At 46.7% G+C, this 18054-nt stretch overlaps 1 long non-coding RNA gene across 1 annotated transcript; it reads left to right on the forward strand.

Moving 5' to 3' along the window:
* The first annotated feature begins 5838 nt into the window (after positions 1 to 5838).
* Positions 5839 to 16335, forward strand: LOC120372877. Its single transcript, XR_005585231.1, has 3 exons — positions 5839 to 5975; positions 6231 to 6389; positions 15984 to 16335. It is a non-coding gene; the product is annotated as an uncharacterized LOC120372877 (long non-coding RNA).
* The last annotated feature ends 1719 nt before the right edge of the window (positions 16336 to 18054 follow it).

The raw sequence follows: 18054 nt of genomic DNA on the forward strand, positions 1-18054 counted from the left end.
AGCCACTCAGACTCGCCTGTAGTGACATCACTCATCATATTGCCCGAGTTACAAAGAATGGAGAGTGCTATGTATATAAATATATGCTTGTTAAGACATTAAGAAATGTGACTGAGTTTATCCTTCTAAAATAACAATATGTTAGCAAACAGATTGCTGATTTCTTTATCCAACTGTTTTCTGTCTAGATATCATTAATAACTTGTGACATTATTAAAATGACAGGCCCCAACTTGTGATTGGGACCCCATTGCACTAGGTACTGTATGGACACATAGTGAGAGATAGGCCTTGCCCTCAAGAGCTTACCGTCTAAACAGACCAGGCAGACCAAGGGTGGGAGGGGAAATTGAGGTGCAGAGACTTGCCCAAGGACACCCAGCGGGTCAGTAACAGAGTGGCCAATAGAATGCATTCACTGCAATGGCATGTGCTGTATGTAACGTGGGAGAATTGACTAATAAAAGAAACAAATGGAAAGGGAAAAGAATCACTCTTTAAAGTTCACGTCTCCCCCCACACTCTCATTGACCTCAGTGCCCCCCCACACACACTTAGACAAGACTGTGACTGAGGAGGGGGCATGCTCTAACAGCCAGCAATGCCCCTGGGAGTGCTCAGGGTGTGTGTACATAACTAGCAGCCTCTCATACCAGTGCACACTTCTACAGGATATGATGCATGTGTTCCTCTGCACTCTCTCCCACCTCCTTCTGGCAATCTCACACCGCTGGTACCACTAGACTTACCCTGCCCTTGCATGCCAAGAGTTCACTGGCCAGAACTCTGCCTGGCTCCGGTGTAAATATGCTGGGAGCCGCCTTGTCCCATCCCACCAATAACATGCATCTAGGCTGTGGTGAATTTTCCATCACTGGCAACTTTAAATCCAGCCAGGATGTTTTGATAAAAGATCTGCCCTCATTCAAACAGGAAGTATTTGGGGGCAGTTCTCGGGTCTGTGCTATGCAGGGGGTCAGACCTAGATGAACACGATGGTTCCTTCTGGCCTTAGAATCTATGATTCTATGAACCAAGGGCTAGGTGCAATCTTGGTTTTAATGGTCAGAGATTATCCTAAGATTCCAGACTCTTTCTATCAGCCCATTGCTCATAAAATAAAGCTAGCGGTCCCGTAGCACACAGAGAGGACAGAGGTGCTCTATACCAGGGATCAGCAACCTTTGGAACGCAGCCTGTCAGGGTAAGCCCCTGGCGGGCCGGGCCGGTTTGTTTACCTGCAGCATCTGCAGGTTTGGCTGATCGCAGCTCCCACTGGCCGAGGTTTGCCGTCCCAGGCCAATGGGGGCTGCAGAAAGCGGCAGCCAGCACATCCCACAGGCCGCGCCACTTCCCGCATCCCCCATTGACCTGGAACAGCGAACCGCGGGCAGTGGGAGTCACGATCGGCTGAACCTGCAGACACTGCAGGTAAACAAACTGTCCCGGCCCTCCAGGAGCTTTCCCTGATGGGCCGCGTGCCAAAGATTGCCGATCCCTGCTCTATACCAAGGGCAGAGCATGCTGGCTGTGGCTCATTTGCCTCTGCTAAGAGAACCCAGGGACAGGAAGTGTGTATAGAGCCATAGAGGTGGATGTGTCCCATACCTGCTAGGATACTGCTCTGGAGACAGTACTGAGCAGTGCTTTGCCGTGGGAGCACTTGACAAGCTGTAGCTGTTGCATATGTGGGGGGAGGGGCAGGGTGACACAGATAGATGGAGGGCGTCTGGTGGGGAAGATGCAGGAGTGAATCCAGGGGGGCTGTTTAAGGTCAGCATAGGAGGGAATCTGTGTGCCGAAGGGTTATGAGGGACCCCTGCCAAATGCATATGGAGGGCGGTAATGACTGATTCAGTCTGATTTCTTCTCTTTGAAGGTGATCTGAAACTCAGTTGTTTGTAGAGCCCATCAATATTCTTCATCAGGAAAAGCAGTACGCGTTGGCTTCAGGCAGGCAGGAGTAAACAGCCCTCGAGCGGCGGGAAGGAGGGAATCTCCAGCTGGGAGCTGTATTGACTCCTGCAGACTGGGTGTAAAGCAGTGGCCCAGTGGAGGAGAACCTAGCAACGTGCCTCTGTGACAGCTGCCCAAGGCCACAGATGAGATGAGATTTTCAGTGCTCAGTGACAAGGGTCACCCCGGCTTTAACCCCAGCTCCCAGGCAACAGGAAAAAAAAGAGGGAGTTGGAGAGGGAGAATGCAGAAATGTTTGGCTGATGTGGCCAAAGCTCCACATCCTACTTCAATCTGCTTCAGCTACTTCTCACAGGAATAGATCCACCTGCCCCTGGGTACTGCACAGTACAGCCCCTTCCACCTCCCTCTCATGTGGCCCCTTCTGCTTTGGCCATCCCTATTAGGGGTCCCCCCCAGTCCAAATTCGAGTGTCATCTCCCAAATAAAGCCCAGTTCAGAGCTCAGCCCCCCTCATAGACCAGATGAGAGGTTCTGACCTTGCTATATGTCACAAAGTCTAGATTATCCCAGCACACTCCTCAGGTCCCCTTGGCATAAAGTGATTGGAAGGTCCTTGTACCTGCTTAAAAGTGGTTAGGCCATGGTCTGGGTGGTCTCCCTGGCTCTGCAGCCTGTGGCTTTGCAAGCATGAAATTTAGGGGGTCCACATCTGAGAGCAGCAGGAGAATCTTATGGTCACACCTTCTTCTCCCTAGGGGAAGAGGACGAAATGGACAGCTGGGCAGACATATTAGGATCTGGGATTTCCTCCGGTGGGCATGCATCACATTGTACAGCTCCATTCCACAGGGGCAAGGAACTCCAGTACATATTGCAGTTCCATACTCCATTCCAGCTGGATACACCACAAGTCTGTGCCATGTGACCAGAGAAATTCCGTTCATATGGCCCCTCATCCCCATAAGTATATGTGGGGTAGGGGTATCCAGTCTATGGCCCCCAGAGCTCTCAAGGATAGCTCTTGATGGCCAATGTGTTAAGAAGTCAATTTGTATTGGATTATGGATTGAAAATCTCCCCCCTGGAGATTTTAAACTGAAGTCTCCAAACCAGGCCCATTACTATAGTAGTAGGGGGCTCCTCAGAGATACAAACTTAGCCAACCTGATGCACTTGGCAACATCTCAGATTCAACCCAAAATCAGCCAGTTGGTGCGACACAAGCAATTCCAAAAGTCACACTGGGAGGCTGATAAAGTGAGACAATTGCTTTGTATAGGGTTTAAGAGAAATAGATGAAGCATTGATCATCCCCCTTTAACCTTCCTGAAATAATACATTCTTCCCACAGACTAAAACATTTGTACATCCCTCATCTTGGGCCGGATTTTCAAGAGAGCTCAGGGCATTGCAGCTCTGATTGTTCTCAATGGGAAAGACTGAGTGCTAAGCAAATTTGGCCCCTTGTGTCTTTAACAGCTGGGCACAGAAATCCAGTCCAGCTCTGGCTGGCTTCTTCCCCTACAAGGGGCTGTACCCAGAATGGATAAGGTGAGCGAATTGGTACTGAAGAAATGCCCTCCCAACAAAACACTTCAGAGTCCACTTTCAAGGTAGGGCAATGCTGCTTCAGGGAAGCCTACTGTTATTCTTCTCAGTCCCTATACCTTAAGGACGGCCCACAGAATGAATACATATACTTAGATTGTAAGCTCTTTGGGCAAGGGACTGTCTTTTTGTTCTGCGTACAGCACCTTGCACAACTGGGTACTGGTCCATGACTTAAAGTCTGAGGTGCTACTACAATGCCAATAATTATCATCATCATTCATATTTTAATTGTCTCATGGTTTTAGATTAGAGCTGATTGAAATTTTCCAAATTCAAATTTTCTGATGACATTTTCACCTAGATTTAGTCAAGGGAAAACAAAACAAAAATGCAGTTCATTTTCTGGTGAATCTTCTTTGTCATTTTTTGATCACCTGGGCAAAATTTTTCAAATGTTGATGAATTTTTCCATCAAAAGTAGTTTGAATTATGTTAAAAAAATAGTTTTAAAGGACAGAATTTTCTCAGAAACGTTGCCTACATTTTTGACAGTTGGCATTTTAGATTGTGATTTGTGAGATGTAAAGGGATTATTTAATATGCATTATCTGATTTACATACCTCTGCCCCACCCACTAATGTGAGTATAACCCATAGGAACAGTCACTGGCCTTTTCAACTGCATAAGGCAATGGCCCTCTCCAGAAACTGCCACCAATCCACCAGCCACTTTGCTTCAATGCCTCCAGGTACTTGCTTTGTGCAGTAGAAAAATACAGTGTGAAAGGTGGGTTTGTCTGGAGCAGAGACAGTCTGTGCCTGAATCAAAGGGAGGATAAAGAATTACTGGCAGCGCCGGCTTCACTCCCACATACCCTGCTCTCTCCAACCCCAGAGTGTCTTCAGATGGCTAATTTATGCAGATAATGAGTGACAGGCACTGCCAGGGGAAGCAGCTGCAGCTCCAGCAGCACCTGGGGCCTCCTCCCAGCTCTCAATCTGTTTGCCTGTCACTTAGCAGAGAGAAAAACACAGGATGGAGATGGGCGGGGGAGTGGCTGCCAATGCCCAAGGTAGCCCTTAGCTTGCCGGGAACCACCTTCACAATTAGTCCTGGGGGGGGCTCATCTCATCCATCTTTTGGGGTTTCCCCCCTCCACAAACTCACTTACAATCTCTCCTGACCCTCCTCTCGCTGTATCTAAAACCACACACAGCTAGCAGGGTGCTGAACAATGCTCTGATGCAGCAGGCCCAACAGTCCTGTGCTGAATTCACAACTGCCCCATGCATGTGACTCAGGGAGCAGTATAGTTGTTGCTGTGTCAGCCCCAGGATGTGAGAGAGACAAGGTGGGTGAGACAATATCCTTTATGGGACTGACCAACTTCTGTTGGTGAGAGAGACAAGCTAGGCTGGAAAGCTTGTCTCTGTCACCAACAGAAGTTGGTCCCATGAAAGATATTACCTCGCAGACCTTGTCATTCAGGGAGCCAGCCATTCACAGGTTCCAGGAGCACTGCTCACATCTGCAGCCAGCAGCTATGGCCTCCCCCATCAGCAGCCTCCTCGGAGGACATTCTCAGTGTTGTTCCTACTGTGTGTCATCGACATCTGAGTGTGAGCTCAGCCTCCATCACTAGCTCCCCCAAGAGCATATGGCAGCTCCTTCAGGACTGCTGGGGTCTTAGGTCTGCTCACTTGGGTCTCTGCCTGGCTCCTTCTTTCTCCATTGGCAGGAGCTGTGCCGTGTCCTGGAAAAGAGGGTGAATGGAGAGTGTCCCTCCTTGTTGTAATTCCAAGTTACTCTGAGCAGGTGAAGTAGGTGCAGGGAGGGGTAACTTCCAACATCCCAGTGACTATAAGGGTCGCCCCCTTGTGGTGATCAATGATTCAAGAATTTATGGGTCTCCGTCAAGATACATGATAGGGGGTTGTAACTAAATACCCCAACTTTGCCCAGAATACCCTGCCTGCAACTGCCCATTTTATCCCCCCTCTAAGTCCATGCTCTTAATAAACAGCAACAAGTCTCTCTAAACTGCAGGCAAATACATCTCACTCTTTGCACATCTCATGTAGGGCCTGATCCAACCCCCCCGGAGTCAATGGAAAGCTTTCTGTTCATTTCAATCCACACTGGAGCAGGCACTTCCTGAGAGCAGGGAGTTCTAGCCTCAACTGTTCCTAATGTTTGCTGATTTGCTGCAGTCATGCATACTTCAGAGACATATTACCCGTCCTCATCTCCTTTATAACTCACATCAATCTAAGCTTCTGTCAGCTCTCCAGAGTGAGTTTATGGCTGGCAAATTTGGGGGGTCCTCATTATACAGCATGTGAGGTGCTAAGTGGAACAAGAGGCAGATTTTCTGGGAGCAGAAACTGGTGTGACATCAGTATTATACACCTCAGTTTGGAAAGGTTGTGTTCTAAGGAGCCTGCAAAGTTGGTAAGAATGCAGGTGTGGGGACTGCTCACTGGTTGAAGGCAACGGAAAAGAGGTAGGTGGTAAATTGCAGTTTAAAAAGCAGGGTGAATAACATTGAGGGAGATAGGTGGGTTTTTCCAGGCAGTTGGAGAGTTAGCAGCAAAGGATCAACTAGAGCTGAGCAAAAAAATGATTTTTCTGGTTACAGGTAATTTCAAAAAGTAAAAAAAAAAATCATTTTGGGTCAAATGAAATATCAAAGGATCTATGTACAAGAAAAGTCATTTTGAACAATTTTTTTTTTAATTTCAAAATTTTTACTTTTTAGATTTCTTGAAAATGAACAAACCAGCATGAATTTGTGAGCCATTTCAGTGCTGCTAAATCTGCATTTTCCACTGAAAAAAAGGGTTTGGTCAGTTTTCTTTCACAGCTGTAGGATCAACCTGCAACAGAGAAGACTCCTACAGGAGATGAGGAGACTGTGGTGAGACTCAGCCAGGCTGTAGGGATAAGATTTGGGTTGTAGAAATATTGTAGTCTGAGAAGCCTTCATTGGCAGGCCTACTGGCTGTGAAAACGGTGGGTCTCACAGGTCTTCTGGACAAACAGAGACCGCTCAGGTCACATATTGGTGACACAGGAAGGCGTATGAGAGTAGTCCTGGAAGCTCCATTTACATATTATGAAGGAAGGTTAAGCCCAAGGCCTCTATCAGAGCTTTCTCTGAAATGTTACTGTTTCCCCACACAGGGCCAAGTAGACAGAGAGAGCATCAAGATCTGAATTCACTATGAGAAGACTGTAGAGAGGAAGCATTTATGAGGCAGTGGGCCCTTTGGCTGGAAGGGAGAGCCAATACAGAAAATATGGGGCATATTAATACATCATTAGTGAGATCTGAGAGGGTCCAGGAAGCAGGAATTGCTCTGGCTGGCTTCATCATAACATGCTGGGTTATAAATCAAGGCACCCTACAGAAAGCCCTGGCATGAAGCAAGACAAAAGTGCTGTGGATTTGAGGAAGGAGCTTAGCAACCTGTCTCCTTCCTTTCTCCCTGATGCCAGTTTTGTTCTTAAAAAAAAAAAAAAAAAGAAAAACAGCACGAGAATTGAAATGAGCAAAGCCCAGAACACTGTCAGAAGGGGAATTGGTGCCAAGATTATGAGCCAACGGCTAGTAAAAAGCCCCTCCTCCTCGTTGCATGCTTAGAGCAGCCAGTCTGAGACAGGGAACTGAATCTATTCACAGACAAATAGTTTGTTTAAAAAAGAGTTAAGATTGAAAGCATGTTTCAGTGGTGTCCAGCCCACATCATTATTAACAACATCTAGCTCTTATCTAGCACTTTTCACCAATAGATCTCAAAAGGCTTTACAAGGAGGTATTCCCATTTTACAGATGGGGAAACTGAGGCACAGAGCAAAACAGCAACTTGCTTAAGGTCACCCGACAGATCCTGGAACAGACCCCAAGTTTTCCAAGTCCCAGTGTAGTGCTCTAACCACTAAGCCACACTGCTCCTTTGTGTGTAAAGATTCTGCAACCTTAAAACAACTAAATATTTCTATGTTGGGTATAAGCAGATATAGGATTCAGCTAGTGCTCCATGTAGAACTTGATCCAAAGCCCATTAAAATCAATGTGAGTCCTTCCTTTGACTTCAATGAATGAGTTTGGATTAGACTTCATCACTCACCATCAGTGATTTGTCCTGTAATGGAAAAAAGGCCTGTCGGGTATATTATTGTTTGTTTATTAAGGACCAGAGTCTGAGCAGCTCACTCACTTTGAGTAGCAGCTTAATCTATGAGTAGCCCATTGAAATCAATTGCAGCACAGTTCAGAGGATAGGGCACTAGATTGTGAGACAGGGCACCTGGGTTCTCTTCCTAGCTAATTCACTAACCAGCTGTATGACTTTTGTCAAGTTACTACTTCTCCTTGCATCCCATGTCTGTCTTGCTAATTCTGACTGTGAGCTCTTCAGGGTAAACACTGTCTCTCCTTAAGTGTTTGTTCATCACGTAGCCTAACAGAGGCCTCTCCTTGGCTGGGACCTCGAGATGCTATTGCAGGACACTTAAGAATAGCATTCACAGAATAAGACACTATGCAGTGTGAGTAAAGCTGGTAGATTCTTCTCCTACTTGTGCAGTAAAGGTTTTGTAAGGAATGTTGTCCTAGGGAATATTAAAGCTTTGTTAGAGTTCTATACATTTGTTCCTAGTGCGATGTGTTGGTGGAGTAGCTGATTGTTTTTATGATTAGCCTTGGAATGATTGCTCTCTGTGCTGTTATGAAATGGGATGATTATATGGCGGTGTAAGTTTGTGTACACATACAATAATGTAGACGTAGGAAATCTGTATTGTTATCTAAATGAACTATGTTGTGTAGCAACCAACGTTTGCAGGGGATTGTTTGGGGCTTTTATTAAGTGGGTAATGTTGACAATTATGTTAGCGTTACAATGTATTGAAAATGGCCCCTTTGAATAGGAAATGGGGATTTTATAATCTCCTAGGGTTCTGTTATTTGGATTTTTGTATCTATTTCTTTCAAGTTTTAGGGGGCAAAGTTTAAGATTGGGTTGGTGATATAGGTTAGGTTGGCAGTATAGATTGGGTGGGTGGCGTAGGTTAACAGTGTAGGTTACACGGGGTGGGTGGTATAGAATGATAGAGACAAAACATTATACAGAATTGTGGAAGTGACAGGATCCCTTTACTATTCGTTTTCAGCCTTTTTAATATTTGTGCGTTTGTTTGTGTAAGGTGTAAAATTGTTGTAAAGAAAGTGGAATATTGCCTGGGCTCCACGACACACATTTTCAACCTTCACTCTTTTTTCTCCACACTTTTTTGTTTGAGAGTTTCCCTGGTTTTTTGGATGAGTATTAATTAGGACCTTGGTATAAAGTCCTCAGTTGGGATCTATAGCCACGTGACTAATTGCTGCATATGGCCTGATGCATGGGGACCTAGACTCAATCCCTAGTGTGATCTATCTCCCATGCTGGAAGGAGCTAGAAATGCAATGGAGGCAGAGCAGTTAGCTCTGGAGTGTGAGGGGTAGGTAGGGAGAGTGCATAACCTGCTTGTTAGCAGTCCTGCCAGCCAGTAACAGACTCCCAAGCCGTTTTCAGCGGGAAGGCTTGTAGCTGTGCTGTCTGGTGGTGAGTGGCTCCAGATAGAATGTAGAGGACCTCCAAATGAAAATAAGTGACAAACCTCTTCCCACACCACCATGAGGAGGAAAGAATCCAAAGCCTGATGTATTGTGCTGGAGCTTTCAGGGTTTCATAGTTATCCAAAAATCAATGTGAACTATTTGGGGCAATTCGTCTCTCAATGTGCTAATCGTGAGTGGGGGAAAAACACTCTTGTAATTGTTTATTAATAGCATTATGAAATGAATTTGCCCCCTCTCTCTCACTTCTTAGAGTAGTTCATCTCACTCTGAAAAGTGAGAAGTGAAAGGGCTGGCTGGCAGTGCCCCAGGGACAGGCTGGTGAGGGGAGGCTGTTGCAAGTGAAAGGGAAGGCCCCTGTGACTGCTTGCCTGCTGCTGCTGGGTTGAAAGGGAACATAGCTGGGCTTCAGAGGAGGGAAGAGAGGGCAGGAAGGGTGGTGTGAGAGCTTCCTAGGAAAAAAACAGGGGGAGGCTGAGAGGAGAGAGAGAGCAGCTGGACAGTGGAAAGTGGCCTGAGGAGGTGGAGGAAGGCTGAGGGGAGGCCTGAAGGAAGAAGCAGTTGGGGAAGGGGAAGAAGGAGTGGAAGGAGAGGAAGGGGAGGCACAGGTCCAAGGAGGGGGAAAGAATAAAACCTACATGGACCTAGGAGGAGGAGGAGAGGGGAGCAGGGGAGAGCAGGCTGAAATCCTGTGTTTAGCAACTGAAACTGACAACTGAGACTAGACAAAGCTGCAAAGTAGAGAGTGAGAAGAGGAGAGGGGGGCGGGGGGTGTGCCTGGGGGGGGAGGGAGACTGAGACTGTGTGGAAAGTTAGTTAATATGTGTTAGCTATGTTAATAAATTGTCAGTGGAGACTTCAGGGGAAGGGTGACTGGGGAACTGCAAAGGGAAACAAAAAAGGGTACTGCAAACCAAGGTCAGAAGGGGGGGGGGGAAGCCTTATGAGAATGCCCATCCTTCTCATTTCTTGCTTCTTTTTTCTTTCATAATAAAATATAAAATAATAATAAAAATAATAATTAATTTTTCACTGCAAGTTTTGTTTTGATTGGGGAAAAAATATTTTGTCAAAAAAGTGTTCTGATGAAAAAAATTCCCACCAGCTGCAGTACCCAACACTTTGTTTTACTGTGTGCAGAGTCATGGGTGCTCCGGGGCTGGAGCACCCAAAAAAAAAATGGTGGTGAGTGCACAGCACAGCAGCTCCTGCCCATCCCCAGCCCAGCTCTCCTCCCTCCTTCTCCTGCGCCTGATTTCTCCCCCTAGCTCCCAGCGCTTGCGCCGCGAAAGAGCTGTTTCGCGGGGCAGGGAGGGAGGGGGGGGGGAGGACGGGGAACGTGGCCCACTCGGGGAAGAGGCGGGGCTGGGGATTTGGGGAAGGGGTCCAATAGGGGCAGGGAGGGGGCAGAGTAGGGGTGAGGACTTAGGGGTTGGAATCAGCGGCAGCTCCAGGCACCAGCACTCCAAGCGTGTGCCTGGGGCAGCAAGCCACGGGGGGCGCTCTGCCGGTCACTGCGAGGGTGGCAGTCAGGCAGCCTTTGATGGCTTGCCTGCGAGAGGTCCGCCGGTCCCGCGGAGGCAATTCAGCAGTGGGTATGCCGAAGCCGCAGGACCGGCAGACCTCCTGCAGGCAAGCTGCCGAAGCCGCGGGACCGGCAGACCTCCCGCAGGCAAGCTGCCGAATCCGTGGGACTGAGGAGGCTGTGCTTGAGGTGGCAAAAAAGCTAGAGCCGCCCCTGGTTGGAATGGGGGCGGGGAAAGGGTGGAATTGGGGCAGGGCCGGGGGTGGTGCGAGCACCCACCGGCGCCGGGGAAAGTTGGTGCCTATGTGCAGAGTGTATTGCTAGTCCTTGGCTGGACACCGAGTTGGAGGAAGGTAGGCATAGAGTAAAGGCGTTTAAGGCCAGAAGGGACCATCTACTCTGACCTCCTGTATATCACAGGCCACTAAACCCCATAGAGTCCAGGAACCTCAGTTAGACTAAAGCATTACAGCCCTCTGGAGGCTGAACTAGCATATGTCCCAGGCAATGAACAGGAAGGCGTGAGGTGCACCAATGCCAGAGGCCTCTGCAATGGCAGAGAAGGAATTTAGTGAGAGATACGCAGATGATCCCAGCAGGCAAACAACCATGCCCCACACTGCAGAGGAAGGCAGAAAACCCATTAAGGTCCCTGCCAATCTGATGTGGCGGAAAATTGCTTCCCGGCCCCAAAAAGTTCTATTGTGTGTATGTGTGTGGCATGTTTATGAGTGAAGTGGTTATGTGCCATATGCATGTATAGATCTATGGAGATAGGTCGGCTTTATGATCTCCCAGCTGGCTCAAGAATCTGGAGTTCTCGCCAGGAAGAGATCAAGACTGGAGCATGATGCAAAATCCAAGAGACCACAATGAGACCTTGAGAGCATGATGCAAAATCTACTTCAACCCACTTCAATGGGGAAAGCAATGGACGTGATATACCTTGACTTTAGCAAAGCTTTTGATAGTCTCCCACAGTATTCTTGCCAGCAAGTTAAAGTATGGATTGGATGAATGGACTATAAGGTGGATAGAAAGCTGGCTAGATCATCGGGATCAATGAGTAGCGATTAATGGCTCGTGTCCAGCGGAGGGCAACGAAAATGATTAGGGGGCTGGGGCACATGACTTATGAGGAGAGGCTGAGGAAACTGGGCTTACTTAGTCTGTAGAAGAGAAGAGTGAGGGGGAATATAGCAGCAGCCTTCAACTACCTGAAGGGGAGGTTCCAAAGAAGGTGGAGCTAGGCTGTTCAAGGTGGTGGCAGATGACAGAACAAGGAGCAATGGTCGCAAGTTGCAGTGGGAGAGGTCTAGGTTGGACATTAGGAAAAACGAATTCACTAGGAGGATGGTGAAGCACTTGAATGGGTTACGGAGGGAGGTGGTGGAATCTCCATCCTTAGAGGTTTTTAAGGCCTGGCTTGACAAAGCCCTGGCTGGGATGATTTAGTTGGGGTTGGTCCTGCTTTGAGCAGGGGGTTGGACTAGATGACCTCCTGAGGTCTCTTCCAACCCTAATCTTCTATGATTCCCACAGCAATGCCACGTTAATAGCACAAACGTACAAGACCAAGTCCACTCCCTGTTGTATGGAGGGAAGAGAGAGAAGAAAATGAACTATGCCATCACATATACTATCTTGGGAGATACTCATACAACATGGTGATGGCAGCCGTATAAGAATCTATGTATCAAGATGCCTTTGGAATGGAAGCCACACCCAGGGCAGTGTTAAAGTAATACACCTTTACACAGCACACATTTACAAAAGGATGCCCCAAGGAATACAGCCCATATTTTTTCCTTTGAAAAGATCCAATCAGAACCTCTCCAAGGGGAAAATGGCATCTTAACCTTCCCTTTAGTGGAGCATAATTCTGGGACTGGGTTATTAAACAGCCAAGCAGCAGAGTGGTCTTAAGAAATGAAGCATTAGGAGTGGGAGGAATTCAACACTATGAACAAACCTGGCAGAAACAGTCTAAAAATGTGGACAAATAAGAAAATAGTGATGGTCCCTTACTAAGGGTGAGCTCCTCAGCTGGCGTAATTCAGCACAGCTCCCTTGATGTCAATGACGCTCCATGAATTTACTGCTTGACCTGACAAAAATAAATGACTAAAATACAACAGGAGTTTTGCAAATGCTGGAATTTGGCATGAGCTATTGGGGGTGGGGGTGTTATTTATGCTGCAGCTTAAAAGCAGTTTAAACTAATTTGGAAGCAGGTGAAGAAGTAATTGCTTCTTTAAAGAATCCAGCTGTTCATAATATTGCCCACAGCAGCAGGTCATAAATGTCCATGTCGGGGTGGAACATGGTATGTGGAGAGGGACAGAGAGGGCTGGAACAGCCTAGAGGTGAGGCTACTACTCCCCTGCCTGAAAAAAATGAAACAAAGTTGCAATTTTTTCTGCCATACAACTCTTCCTAACACCTGGATGTCAAATCAATAGTATAATGACAGCACCACAGAACAGTGTCCTATCACTGAATGGAAAATATTTATATTACCTCCCACTCTCCGAGGTATAGGCTGTTAATTGAGCACAAAGGGTAGGATTTGCCTGGAGCCTGCAGAACCCATTAAGGAAGTAACAGATAATGTTAGGATTAAATTGGGTAAATCCAGCGCTACGAGGAGTACGCGCCTTATGCAGGAAGCAGGGAGAGGCGAGAACAAGGTGCTTTTCTTTGTGCTTTTTAGTACCATCGCTGGGAGAATCATATTGCAGAGCCACTGAAATTAGAGATGGAAAGAGACATTTCAGATAATCCATGGACTAGATTCACAGCTATCCTAGATTGCCATCACTTTGGTAACTTCAATGCAAACATTAAAGCAGCAATAATACACGAATATAACCATGCAACAATGAATCCAGACTTGCCCATCTATAAATATCCCCAACCTCAAGATGCTGCCTTAAGACTAGGAACCCCTTCTAGTTAGTGGCCAAAGACCTTAAAACCTTGGGACTGTCTACAAAAGGCAAGTGGCAGAGGCTGTGGGAAAACAGCAGGATCAAGAATCAAGACCTGATCATGAATCCTAGAGATCAATCATCTGGCTTCACCATGCCACATAAGGAATGAATCACAGATAACCGCATCAGAAGCTCATATGGGCGTTTTAATTACCTACTACACAAATGGAACATGAAAGACACTCCAGTATGTGAATATGGAGAAGACACCCAAACCCCAGAACACCTAGTGAACTGCTGCCCACTAAGATCCTTCTCCAGACAGACACTATGATTCATTCCATGTCACCAGAAGCCATAGAGCGGATGACTAACCTGGACGTCCATCTTTAATGTTGCTTTTCAAGTTGCCATGAAAAAGAGGAGGAATGGAGCAACTCCAATGTGCAGCGGCTGAGGATCTGGCTCATCTAATTCCATCTCCCTGCCAGTGCTGGATTGTCCCCCTCCAGCATATTCTGAAACATTAAAATTTAAATATCCTAAGGGATGGAGCTTCTGTCACTTTCTTTGGGAGTCCATTCCACAGTCTGCCCCGTTATTAGGACATTTCCCCCTGATATTCTGATTTCTCTTTTGTTCAGTTATGTTGCCATTACAACAAATCTTGGAACAACATAAACAATTATTTTCCTTCCTTGCGGTTTCACCCTTCATATATTTGGGGGGGTCTGGTGAGAAAATGCCTGAATTGAACAGTGAAATGTGAAGTGATGGTCTCCTGCGAGTTCTCTCCCACTCTCCATCCATCCATCCCCTGTATATCCATCCATCCATTTGTCCACCTTATTTATTGCCATCAATACCATTCTGTTGCTGTACAAGCCCATCTACCCAGCTATTGCCATACATACCCATCTTGCTATCTGTCATCCATTGTTTTTTAAACAGCACCTATTCATCTTATAAGCATGTAAGCACTTATCTCTCTCCCACTCATGCACAAGGCAGAGGAGAGGGGGAGGAAAGGCACATAGCTTTGTGCACTCAGTGCTAATGGTGCCTGTGTTGTGTTTTGGTGTTGAAACTGTCGGAGAGGAAGAGTGATGTCCCAGTTCAGCTGCAAGTGCATCCGAAGCAGCCTCCAAGCACCTGAAGAGAAAAAACTCCACAATGGAGGCTTTAGTTTGAAACAGTTTCGGGGGAGGTGAGTGGATGCATGGCTGTCAGTGCTGGCCTAGCGATTACGTTAGAACAAATTGGTGGTCAAATAGTCCAATAAGAGATCAAAATCCTGCTGCTGACAAGCTCACCATGAGGGGACAGCATCTGTGGGGTTATCCGCTTCGAATCAACTTGCTGTGGAGAGAAAAGGACTAAATTACTGTTCTGTCTGCTAAATCCATCTTAGCATTCCATGAGGATGCTGGAGGAAATCATACTGCCGACAGGCAAGTGCTCCATGTGATTGCACACAATATCAGAGATGGGTGTGTTGTTTCAGGAAGTCTGGCCAGCCAGCTGGCCACCCATCCAGGTAATTACATGGACCTCATCACCAAGAGTATTAAACAGGTTCCATTTCACATCCTTACATTACATTTAATGTTTGCATTATAGTACCTAGAGACCCCAGCCAGGCCTGTGCTAGGCACTGTACATGAGAAATCAGTTAGAACTGATGGTACCAGGGGATTCAGATGAGTGATTTATGTATAGTTCTTGTATGAACAAACAAGTGAAAACCCACTAATATTTCCATTTACTGGCAATCGACAGTTTATTCTTCCAGGTTATTTAAATACCTCCTAGCTAATCTTCTAGGCTCATTATAGCCTAAAGCCAGATCCACAAGAACAGCTGGAGTTATAATAGTAAGGATTAGCAAAGAATAGCAAAACAATGTTTTGGAAGGAATCTAAATCCTCATGCTTCAGGGCATAACCAACTTCTAACTAATGGGGGTTAGGAGGGAACTTTCCCTGGGGCCAGGTTATCTCCTATCTATCTGCTGCAGGGTTTCTTGAACATTCCTCTGAAGCAGCTGGTTTGGCTTCTGTCAGGATACTGGGCTAGATGGACTATGGGTCTCATCCAGTCAGGCAATTCCTATATTCCTAAACCCATGCTGTATACATGACCTCATGACTAAACCCAAGGAGTGGAAGTTAGGACTTCTAGCTCTGCTTGGACATACTGGGTGACCTTGGGCAAGTCACAGACTCTCCGTGCCTCAGTTTCCCCATCTATAAAGTTGGAATAATACCAGCTCACAGGAGTTGCTGGGAGGCTCTGTCCATTAGCATTTAGAATGTATATAGTAATCCTTGGGTGGATGAATGGCTGGCTGTGTAGAAAGACAATGTTATTGTTCTGTGTTCAGCACACCCTCCTCTCTCTCCCCACTCTTTCTTACTACCTCTGTCAAAGTTTCATCTTCAGTTTGGTGCTGCCAATGACATCCAGACTCTGAACCCAAGCTATTCCCAGCCTGGCACCAGGACCATCAGCTACACTTCAAAGGAGATGCACCACAGGCAGCTGCAGGTCTGAGCCACCTGCACGAGGTCAGCAGCCTCTCTTCTCTCCCTGAGAAAGCATTGAGCTGGCAACCCAGTGGCTCAGCAAGAGGCAGAAGCCGAGCTGGGCTCTTCCTGTAAAGGACTAGAGAGAGGAACATTCTTCCCTTCATCAGGCACATCTTCTCCAGCACAGCCCCTGATACACAGGCAAAACTGCTGCCCCCTGGCTACTCAACTGTGACAGAATTAAAAAAAGTGAAAGGTACAGTGTTTAAGCATAGAAGTTTCTGGTTACCAGGGAATAACGTACAGATTATCGAGGGGTGCGAAGTTCAGTTTAAGATCGGGTAGCATAAGGAATACATAATCTGCAATATCCCCGATTGGGGGTAAAAGATTGATGGGTCAAAATACAGACATTACATTGTGTCTCCTTCTCAAAAGGCTCTGATACAAGAGAAACTCTATTCTGAAGTCCTCAAATTCCATTTTGTATCCATAGCTTCCATTTTGAATAAGCAAGAGTCACTCCATCACCAGATGGAAGTTGCAGGTCATATAGTGCTAAGTATAGAATTGGTGGGGAAAAGGGGGTAAACAACAATGACTCAGCATATCAAATAATGGTTGTGAGTCTAAAAACAGAACTGGCAATTAGCCAAAGAAGGTAAGCAATTAGGATGATGTCATGTGTCTAAAAATAGAATTGAAAACTGTATAAAGGTCAGTGTGTCAGTTGAGGAGACAGTTAAGAAGAGAGAGAGAAGACCAGAGGGAGATAAGACCTGTCCTAATGAACACCTAAAGACTGTTACAAACTGCTGTCAGCAACCTGCTGTGGAAGGCTGGCCATTTGAAGTGGGGAGCAGTCACCTAGGATCATCTCAACTCTATCTTATTGCAGTTTGGGGTGCTCTTTAACATGTTGTAAGGGATTTGTGTTTTAGATTGTTACTGTGTCAGGGTTGTGGTTAGCACCAATAGAAAGGTGTCTTGTTTTAGAAAAGCATACTGCTTGCATCAATCATTTATCAGTTGTGTCCATGTCCTCTGGGGGTAACAGGTCTGAGATGTTCTGGGGAGCTTCTGAAACAGAACCCCAGGCAAGCCTAAGATATTCCTTGGCCACTATGGAGACCCATCCCTAATGAGAACAGATTGGTTATAACAGGTGCACTGTTTTAGGGGATCCCTTGGAAAACCCAGGAGGGGGCAATAGGTTAGCTATTCTGGGGGCACCCAGATTCTGTTTGGGGGGTAACAGCTCTACTAAGGAGGAGTTTCCTGGGGTGAAATCCTGACCCCACTGAAGACAACTGTAAAACTCCCATTGATTTCAATGAGGGCAGGATTTCACTTCTGGATTTGGCTACATCCTCTGTGTCCCATAGCCCAGGGGCTGGCAGAATTAGCTCTATCTTTGTCGCTGCTGTTTTCTTCCAGACACCCTGGCCAAATCCTTATTCTCCGTCAGACCATGATTCTGTGTCATTGTGGGATCCCATCCTTTCCCCATCCTTCACACCCATATCATGCCTCTGGTCCCACAACATCTGTACCGTGCCCAACATTCCACACCCTTGCCACCATCCCAATTTTGGGAATGTCTAAACATCAAGGATAATCTCATCTTTCATGTCACTAAAAATACAGCTCATCTCCCTGAATGATCACAGGTTTTAACTGCCCCCTTGGCTTTTGGGAGCCTGTAATGGGATCCTGGCAATGTATATGGGATCCCCAAACTGAGTCATAGCCTGGGCCACACTACCCTGCCCCACAGCCATCACTGATGATGCTAGGGTCACTGCAAACTCCTCCCTAGACAGCTGCCTGCCTTTGAACCAGTTCCTTGGCTGAGCACCCAATGCAACCCCCCCACTATGCGGGCCAGAGAGACAGCGCGATGGCATGAGTCGGCATAGGAGTAAGAAGTTGCTGTGTTCTAATCCCAGCTCTGACACTTGGGGCCTGATCTG

This window comes from Mauremys reevesii, linkage group 10 (assembly GCF_016161935.1).
Source record: "Mauremys reevesii isolate NIE-2019 linkage group 10, ASM1616193v1, whole genome shotgun sequence".
In the NCBI taxonomy this organism is placed as follows: domain Eukaryota; kingdom Metazoa; phylum Chordata; order Testudines; family Geoemydidae; genus Mauremys; species Mauremys reevesii.